This window comes from Gracilinanus agilis, chromosome 4, assembly GCF_016433145.1.
Source record: "Gracilinanus agilis isolate LMUSP501 chromosome 4, AgileGrace, whole genome shotgun sequence".
NCBI lineage: Eukaryota > Metazoa > Chordata > Mammalia > Didelphimorphia > Didelphidae > Gracilinanus > Gracilinanus agilis.
Genome location: NC_058133.1, coordinates 493,654,979 through 493,664,978, shown reverse-complemented (window position 1 = coordinate 493,664,978; position 10,000 = coordinate 493,654,979). Strand labels below are relative to the sequence as shown.

Below are 10,000 nucleotides of genomic sequence, written 5' to 3'. Positions count from 1 at the left end.
CTGGCCTGGTCATCCAGTCCTTCAGTTGGAAATAGAAATCAACAAGTCCCTACCTACACCATAGTCTCCTAAATCCTAGAAGACTCTCACTTAATTTTTCTTCATTTATTTCACTAAATTTCAGTTCTTTCCCTTAATTCTTCTGAGACCAATTTCCCATCTGCTGGATGGGAAAAATCATCTCTGCTCTGATTGCCTCATGGGTTTTCTGAGAACTGAATGAGATCATGCAGATGAGGAGAGATGGAAGAGATCTTAGACATCCTATAATCCACCCCCTTCTCCCATTTTAATGAGGAAGATGCCGAGGCCCAGGGAGGGTTGACAGTGTCTCCAAATCCACCATAGCATATACTCAACTCTGTAACAATAAAATATTACATAAATGCCACCTATTATTTAGACAAGACTGGCCATTTGTACGAGGGTCGTGTATTCGCAGGTGAAGCAAGTCTTAACCATGCAAGCTGACCCCCTCTTCTGTGAGTTATCTGGGAAAGGAGTAAAGGAAGTAAGTGGCCATTCAATGGAAAATGGTCTCAGTAGTTAGGATCTATGAATGCAACAGAATGTGATTTTGCTGTAAGAAACGGAGTGGCTGGTTTCAGAGAAAGCTGGGAAGACTTGCATGAACTGATGCAGAGAGGAGGAAGCAAAACCAGGAGAACAATATATCCAGGAACAACATTGTAAAGATGATATAGGAAGACTTAAGGATTCTGATTGGTGAAATGACCAACCACAGCAGCTATTGAGGATGCTAAAGCCTCCTGGCAGAGAGGGGAAGGACACAGGGCGGAAGGAGAGGATGTGACTAATGGGGGAGTTTGTTTTGCTTGACTAGGCATGTTTTCAACAGGGTTTTTGGTTTTCCTTCTTTCCGGGGTCAGTAGGGGCAGTGAGAGGGAGAGAAGGTAGATATTCATTAATTGAAAAAAATAAAATGTAATTACAAATAATTTTAAGTCACCCAGGGCACTGAAAAGGTGAAACCATTTGCCTAGGAACACAGCCGATAGAGGCAGAGGTAGAGTTTTATTTCTTTTATTTCTTCCTAAGTCTGTGGTTGATTCTATCCATTATGGCCAAGCTCACTATTTATTATTATTATAATCTTTCAAAAAGAAATATTTAAATATGAATAATAATAATTTAAATATGAATAATGAGAATATCTAGTAATTTACCCAGTGCTTTAAAGTTGGAAAATGTTTTACATATCTTATCTCATTGGATCTTTACAACAGATCCTAAGGAGTGGGTGCTATCATTATCCCCGTTTTTTACAGATAACAAAACTGAGGCAGGGGTTAAGCAACTTGCCCAGAGCCATGTAGCCTGTAAATATCTGAGGCTGGATTTGAACCCAGGTCAGCCTGACTCCAGGGCCAGAGCTCAGTCTACCCTGTTACTATCTACTCTGTCTCACATATTTATTGTGAGGATTGACAGCAAGTCATTAACCTTTTTTATATATAATTTAATAATATAAATATTATAAACAAATAACTTATATAAAATTNTTGCAACAAATGTACATAGTCAAGCCAAACCAATTTCCTCTTTGGTGATACGCCCCCCCAAAATAAAATAAAATAAATAAAATAAAACGAATGAAAATAATGAATAAAATGTACAAATGTATGTGTATCTATATGGATATATATATTTGTGTATAAATAAGGTACACATATATAGGATACAAATATATAAAATAATTAGCATGTACATCTTATTCTGCAATTATATATAATTTATATATATTTAAGTATACATAAATCATTTCTATATATACTCCCACATATATACTTTTATATATTATATAACATATAAACATATGTTATATAATATATAAAAGTATTATATTATATAATATAAATATCATAATATAAATATTATAATATAAATAAATATATGTTATATATAAATAAATATTATATAAATATCATATATTACAATATAAACATATATTATATAACATATAAATGTATGTTATATAATATATAAATATATATACACTTTTGTATATTATATAATATATAATATAAATGTAAAATTATATAAATATATATAAAAGTATAAATGACATACCTTAAATCCATCACTTCTCTTAATGAGGAGGTGGATTCATCCTTGGTCGGCCACAATCATGGATGCTCATTGTCTTGGTTCTCATTCTTACAGCTTTCATTTAGCAATTGGTCCAATTGGTTAATGGCTCTAATTCTTATGAATTTGAATCTATTCATTATATGTCTTGGAAATATAACCTTTATCAGGGAAACTTACTGCAAAGATTTTTTCCCCCTAGTTAACTCTTTTTCTTTTTATCTTAGCTTTATTAGGATTATTTGTACATTTTTTTATTTTATGTAATCAAAATAATTTTTGATTTTGACATCTTCTATGATTCTCTCTCTCATTTGCATGGTTAGGAATCTTTCTTCTGGACATAGATGAGATGGCACGAGTTGTAAGATGTTGGTCTAAATCAAATTTGTTCCATATTGTTATCCAATTTCCTTTCTTTTCTTTTTTTTCAATTATTTGCAGAAATAATTTTTTACGGTTGTTTTTTGACATTTTGCAATTCAGATTCTCTCCCTCCTTCCTTCCCTCCCCCTTTTCCAGAGGTGATAAATGTTCTCTTATAAGTTATACCAGTGCTTTCATGCAATACATCTCTTGGTATTTCCTATGCCATGACAGAAGACACATATCACATATACAATAAAAAAACTTGTGAAGGAAATAAAGTGAAAGATGGCTTGCTTTGATCGGCAATCAGATTCCAACATTTCTTCTTTAGCTGTAGAAAGCATTTATCGTGACTCCCTTGGGGTTAGCTGGGGACATTGTTTTGCTGATAATAGTCTGAGACCTTCACAGTTGGTCATCGTACAAGTACTATCCAATTTTCAAGCAGTTTTTACCAAATAGCAAATCCTTATCCCAGTAGCTGAGTTGTTTGTGTTTACTAAATATCAATCAGGCCACCAGCCACATTTGTCTCTGTATGCTGTGTACTAATCTCTGTCCCACGGAGACATCTCTCTGGTTTGTTTGTTTTTTTTAAACCCTTAACTTCTGTGTATTGGCTCCTAGGTGGAAGAGTGGTAAGGGTGGGCAATGGGGGTCAAGTGACTTGCCCAGGGTCACACAGCTGGGAAGTGTCTGAGGCCGGATTTGAACCCAGGACCTCCCGTCTCTAGGCCTGACTCTCAATCCACTGCCCCCATCTCTCTGTTTTTGAACCAAACTGTGTTGAGAATTATTGCTTCGATGGTATTTCTTTTTTTCTTTCTATTTGAAATTTGTATTTAATTAATTAATTTAGAATCTTTTTCCATGGTTCCATGATTCATGTTCTTTCCCTCCCCTCCTGTCAACCCCCTCCCATAGCCAACGAGCAATTCCACTGGGTTTTAATGTGCCATTCAATGGTATTTCTTGAGATCTGACCCTGCTGGGCGGCTCCCTTTAGGTTCCCATTTCTTTTCATTATTTCCCTAGAGATTCTTGACCTTTTTTTGCCTCTGTGTGAATTGGGTTGCTTTTTCTAATTTCATAAAATAATTCTTTAGTAGTTTCATTGATATGGAATTGAATAAATAGATTCATTTCAGCAGTACTGTCATTTTAATACCGACTGGTTCTTCTGGTTTTTCGGGGAGACAGTGGGAAAAGAAAGGGCTGTGGAGTCAGAGGACTGTGGGTTCAAATCTTCCCTCTGATAATTACTATCCTGGTCCTCTCAGGTCAATCAAAGGATCTCTTTAGGTTCAATATCTTCATCTATAGAATGATGGTGTTTGGCTGTATATACCCAGGTCCCTTCTAGGTCTAGTACCATGAGTCTGGGGTCTTCTCTTGGGTCTTCCTCCCCTCTGCAATGACTGTCATTCTTCAGGGGTCTCTCCCATAGGTCTCTGCCTAGAAGCAGGAAGGCCCTTCTGTCCAGGGGCTTCTCTCCTCTTGTTCCAGGAGCTCTTTGTAAGCCCGAAAGCACTACAATGGGGCAGCCAGGAGGCATAGTGAATAGAGTATTCCCCTTGGAGGCAGGAAAACTCGAGTGTGAATTCTGCCTTGGACACTAACTAGTTGGGTGACCTTGGGCAAATAATTTCACCTCTTTGCCTCAGTTTCCTCACCTGTAAAAGGATGATGATAATCCCTACTTCAGAGAGGTATAATGAATACCAAATGATTTCATGTAAATAATGCATATAAAGGATCTACAGGTGTTAAAAGCATTACATTATTGTTAGCTATTATTGCTAACATGACTGCTAAGTAGCAGGGTGGATAGAGAGCTGGCCTTCAGCTCAGGAAGATTTGAGTTCAAAACCTTGTCTCAGACACTTACTAGCTCTGTGACCTTGGGTGAGTGGTTCCTTTGTCTAAAAAACAGGGATAATAATAGTACCCACATCACTGTGTTGTGAGAATCATATGAGATAATATAATACATAATAAATATATTATTATATAATATATAATAAATATATAAATAAATAGGATAAATAATATATAATAAATAATATAATAACGTGCTTTACAAACCTTTAGTCCTCTATTAATGTTGATTATTACTATTAATACATAAATGGAAGTTACTACCATTTGGGGAACTTGGGAACTGGGATTTTTAAAGATCTTCCATTTCACTGATATAAAGAAAATGCCAGCAAAAGGAAAATCCCTCTGTCAGTACTGATTGCCAATTTTTCTGCAATTATCTAAGGCTGTGAAAGATTAGGTAACTTATTCAGGGTCACAAAGTCAAGATGTGTCAGTGTGTTAAAATGAGCAAATCTTTCTATTCAAATCCTACCCAGAAGATTCATCATGGCGGCATGGAGTGACCTTGAGGTCTCAAAAGGACATACCAATGGAGCCTGAGTCCTGACGGGTCCTTCCAAAGGAAAAGAGTGATGGAAAAGCTTTGAGGATAGCCCAACAACACACAGGCTGTATATTATTCAAAGAGCATGCTTTTTGAAGATGCTCATTGACAGGTTGGCCACAAGCTGATTTTGTGTGTGTATGTGCCTGTTCTCAAAGATCATCTTAAAAGTAATATGGCATAGAGGCAGCTAGGTGACTCAGTGAGTAGAGGTCAGGCCTTGACAAGGGAGGTTCCAGGTTCAAATCTAGCCTCAGGCACTTCCTGTCTATGACTTTGGGCAAGTCACTTAACCCCAATTGTGCAACCCTTACCATTCTTCTGCCTTGGAACCAATTCTTAGTGTTTATTCTAAGACAAAAGGGAAGGTACAAGGGAAGGGATGAAAAAGGGGGAGGAAAAAGGGAAGGGAAGGGAAGGGAAAGGAAGGGATGGAAAAGGAGAAGGAAAAGAGGAAAGGAAGGGAAGGGAAAGGGAAAGGAGAAGGGGAAGGAAGGGGAAGGAAGGGAAGGGAAGGGAAGAGAAGGAAAAGGAAGATGGAAGGGAAGAGTCAAAATCATGCTGGGTTTGCCATCAGAGGACCTGGATTTAAATCTATTGACTCTCCTACTTATTAGCTATGTGAGCTTGGGCAATTCACTTCATCCTGATGGGACCCAGTTTTCTCATCTGTAAAGTGAGGGAGTTGACTTGATGGCCTCTCAGGTCCTTCCTCCTAGAACCTAGATTTATAAACTCAATGAATTTACTCCAACGCACTTTTTATTGATATAGAAACAAAGCCCTAAAAAGACAAAATAACTAGTTCAAGGTCACTTAGCTAGGTACTGGCAAAACTCCAACTGAAACCTACCTCCTTCTCCTGAGTCCAGATCTACTGCTCTGTTTATTGGGGCAATGGTTAGCCACGTGTGGTGAGAAGAGCAGTGGATTGGAAGTCAGGGGGCCTGGTTTCACATGCCCAGCTTCAGCAAGTCCCGTAACCCATTTAGACCTCTGAAGATAAGGGAGTTGGGAAAGGCAGCCTCTGAAGGTCCATTCCATTAGGAGCTCCTGGAGGCTATGGACCCTTAGAGGGAATCATAGTGTCTAGTACATAGTGAGCATTTAACAAATGCTTATTGATTGGATGAACATCCCAGCTCATCTAGGATCTTAGGATTAATTATGAATGTCATTCAAACCTGGTCTAAGATATTTAGTCTCTGTGTGACTCTGGGCAAATCACTCAATCCTGTTTGCCTCCTCCCAAAAATTTATGAATGTCAGGGAAGGTCGGGGAGACCTTCATTGTACTTTGTGCTTCTCTTACGAACTCTTTTGTCCTCTAGTCCACATAATAACTATTTGTGTCCAGGTCTTTCTACCAGGAAGGATCCTGAGAGCAAAAACCCTGCCTTATTCATTTAGAGTCCCACAATGCCTACGAGTCAGAGAATAGAAGAATAAAATTGACTGATTGCAATGGTTCTTAGAGTTAGTATTCAAAATGCATTATGGGGGAGGGGGCAGCTGGGTAGCTCAGTGGATTGAGAGCCAGGCCTAGAGACGGGAGGTCCTAGGTTCAAATCTGGCCTCAGACACTTCCCAGCTGTGTGACCCTGGGAAAGTCACTTGACCCCCATTGCCTACCCTTACCACTCTTCCACCAAGGAACTAATACACAGAAGTTAAGGGTTTAAAAATATAAAAAAAAAACAAAAACAAAAACAAAATGCATTATGGGAACAAAGATGTTGTGATGTCCACAGTTCATCAATTACATAAACTAAGTCCATTGATTGCCTCCTAGTCCTAGCAGATGTGATAGCCAAAAAGGTCTTGAGGATTGTTTCTAGAACAGGCCTTCCTTGAGGGTTGGGAGAGGGGGAAATAACAATAAACATTTAAATGGCATTTAAAAGTTTATATCATATATAAATTACATTACATGTTATAAACATGTATTTATATATGTTATATATGTATATACATGGATGTATAATTTCATTTTCTCTTCACGACTATGTAGGGTAGATATTATTCTTATTATTCCTGTTTTACAGCTCAGGAAACTGAGGTTGAGAAAGATTAAGTGGATTGCCCAGGATCACAGAGTGAATATATGTCTGAATCTTGCTGACACCATGTCTAGCCCTCTGTCCTTTATGCCACCCCATCTCATCAACTAAACACAGTTTGGCTTATAAATTATGCAAACTTCTTCCTGTCTTCTAATGTATCTGTTAGACATGACAGCAAAAATACTGAGTAATTTTTTAAATGTTCTGATTCAATCATTCCTACTCAGCCACAGACATGCCATTTTGTTTTGGCTTCACAATGTGTGATGGAACAGATCACAACCGATGAAGATGGGGATCAGGAAAGCAAACATAAGAAGTGACACCTGAGCTTTGCTATGAGAGAAACTATCGATTCCAAGAGGCAGAGGTGAGGAAGAGGGAGGGCATTCCAGGGATGAAGGCAAGGAATAACATGGACTTTATGAGAAATAGCGAGTAGCTCAATTTGTTGAAAATGAATGCAAAATACATAGAGGAAGAATAATGTGAAATCAGTTTAGAAAGATAGGTTGAACAGCAGCTAGGCAGCTCAGTGGATTAAGGGTCAGGTCAGGAGGTCCTGGGTTCAAATCTGACCTTGGGCACTTCCTAGCTGTGTGACTCTGGGCAAGTCACTTAACCCCCACTGCCCAAATCCTTGCCACTCTTCTGCCTTGGAAACAATACACAGTATTGATTCTAAGACAGAAAGTAGGAGTATTTAAAAAAAAAAAGAAAGAAAGATATAGGTTGGAGTCAATCAGATTATGAAGGGCTTTAAATACCAAATTTAAAGTTAAATATTAATACTACCATAGAGTGGAACCAGTATGCATAAGAGTGGACTTGGATTCTAATTCCAAACCTGCTTCTACCTTCTTACCTATGTGATCTTGTCCAAATAATTTTAATGCTCTAGGCCTCAATTTCAAAAATGAAGGGGTTGAACCAGATGGTGTCTGAGGTCACTTCTTGTTCTGAATCTGTCTTCCTATTATCAATGGACAATTGGGAGATTTCTGAGCTTTTTAAGCATGGATGTAACTTAACAAATGTGAATTTTTAAAATATCAATTTGATGTATGATTGATATCATATTGCTTGCCTTCTTGGTGGGTGAGAGAGGGGCAGGAAGGAGGGAGACAATTTGGAACTCAAATTTTAAAAAAAGAGTATTTAGAAATTTTACATGTATCTAAGGAATAGTTAGCAAAATACATTTTTAAAATATCAGTTTGGCAGATACGTGGAGGACAGATTCAAGAGGGAAGAGAGTTGAGTCAGGAGGTCAATTAAGAGGCTGTTTGCAATAGTCCAGGTGAAAGTTAAAGATAACCTAAAGAAAGGTAGCACCTAAAAGAACATATATGGAAAATACCATCATACAAATGCTTACCCACTCTGGTTTCTTCTCTGCTACCTAAAACCATGCCTGAGTCTCCTCCATCTTTTAAGAAATGTTCACTGAGATCCCACCATTCCCTCAAACCAGCCAAGTTCTTGCCTCAATTTCCTCTCTTCTCTTTTTTCAGTTCTCCAGTTTGGTTTCTGACTTCATCACTCAAGACAAATTGCTCTTTCCCCTCCCCAAACTCAATATCTTTCCTTGATATCTTTTCCTTCTAGTTACATTTATTTAATAAGGACACATTTTCTCCTTGCAAGCTCCTTTAAGGAGAGACAGTTTTTGCATCCTTGGCTCTTGGCCCAGTACCAGGCACACATTGATTGATGGACAGAGAATTCAAGGCTCTTTCCAGAATCAGAGGACCTGGATTTGAGGCTTCTAAGGGGAGTGGGGGGTGAGAGGTAGTGGAAATGGGACAAATGAGAAACCCTCTTGCCTCTTACTCCATGCTATACAATGAAGGTTTGATTCAATTTTCGACGGGACCATATTGCCACCCAGTGGATTCCTCCATTTCTTACAGCCTCAAGTTGCTCACTAATAGCAATGCCAGATCCCTTTTTTCCTGTCTTCCTTGATCCTTTCATGCTTGTCAATGGCATTTTTTCCCCTCTTGTTTAAATATCCGACATTTCTCTCTCACCACTCCCCTCCCAGTATTCATCCTCCTAAAAAAAAAAAAAAAGACACATAACTTCTGCTCACAACTTTAGACTAGCCTTTGAGTTTTGCTTGTTCAGTCGTGTCCAATTCTTAGTGACTTGGTGGAGCCTGCCAATACAATGGAGTTTTCTTAGTAAACGTACTGGAGTGGCTTGCCATTATCTTCTTCAGTAGATTAAGTCATTTGCCCATTTTGCATCCTTAGCTCTTGGCCTGGTACCAGGCACACATTGATTGATGGACAGGCTGGTTTTGAACTCAGGTCTTCCTAACTCCAGGCCCAAGGCTCTGTCCATGGAGCTATCTACGTGTTCAGTTTTGCTAGCTTTGCTACCCCAGTCTATCTGACAAGACCAACTTTTACCAGAATTCTTTGGATAGCACTTTAGGAAGTATCAGGAGGCTTTTCTAAATCCTATTACCCAAGTAGAAAGTCATGATCTTTCTTGTTTAGTTGGGAGAGGATAGCTCACAACCTAATCTGAGATAAAATACCTCGAAATTATGATTTGTTGCAATACTTGTGGGGAATTAGCATGAACCTCTGGTCAATGTATAATCAAATTTTATAATAAGGGTTAGTTAATAGAAATTCATTTAGCATGTGTCAAGTTTTAAAAAACACATGCATGGTCTTCTAGAATGGCAGACTTCAAATTTTAAATTGTTTAAAAAATAGGCCAAGATAGGTCTGGCCTTTGCTCCTTTTTTGATCATATACTTGAATATAAAAGGGGAGTGTAACCTAGCTTTGCTTGTGTTTTGCAAATATCTTCCTTTTAATTTTACTTTTCAGGCATTAAGGAACTGCTTACTTCTTAGCCAAGATAAATTGGTTCTTTCTATTCTAAGACCTAAGGCTGTTGTTTCTTTAAACAAAATGTGGTTGAAGTAGAAGATTTGACTATCCCTACAAATAAGACATTGGAAATATACAGGGAGCTCCACGATTCAACAAATAGAGCACTCTTCTTTCTC

General features: G+C 38.0%; 1 protein-coding gene across 1 annotated transcript in view; it reads right to left on the bottom strand.

Moving 5' to 3' along the window:
• The window catches only part of TRPV2 (transient receptor potential cation channel subfamily V member 2), a 29,973-nt gene that overhangs the window by 10,299 nt on the left and 9,674 nt on the right, over window positions 1–10,000 (bottom strand). The window lies entirely within an intron of this gene.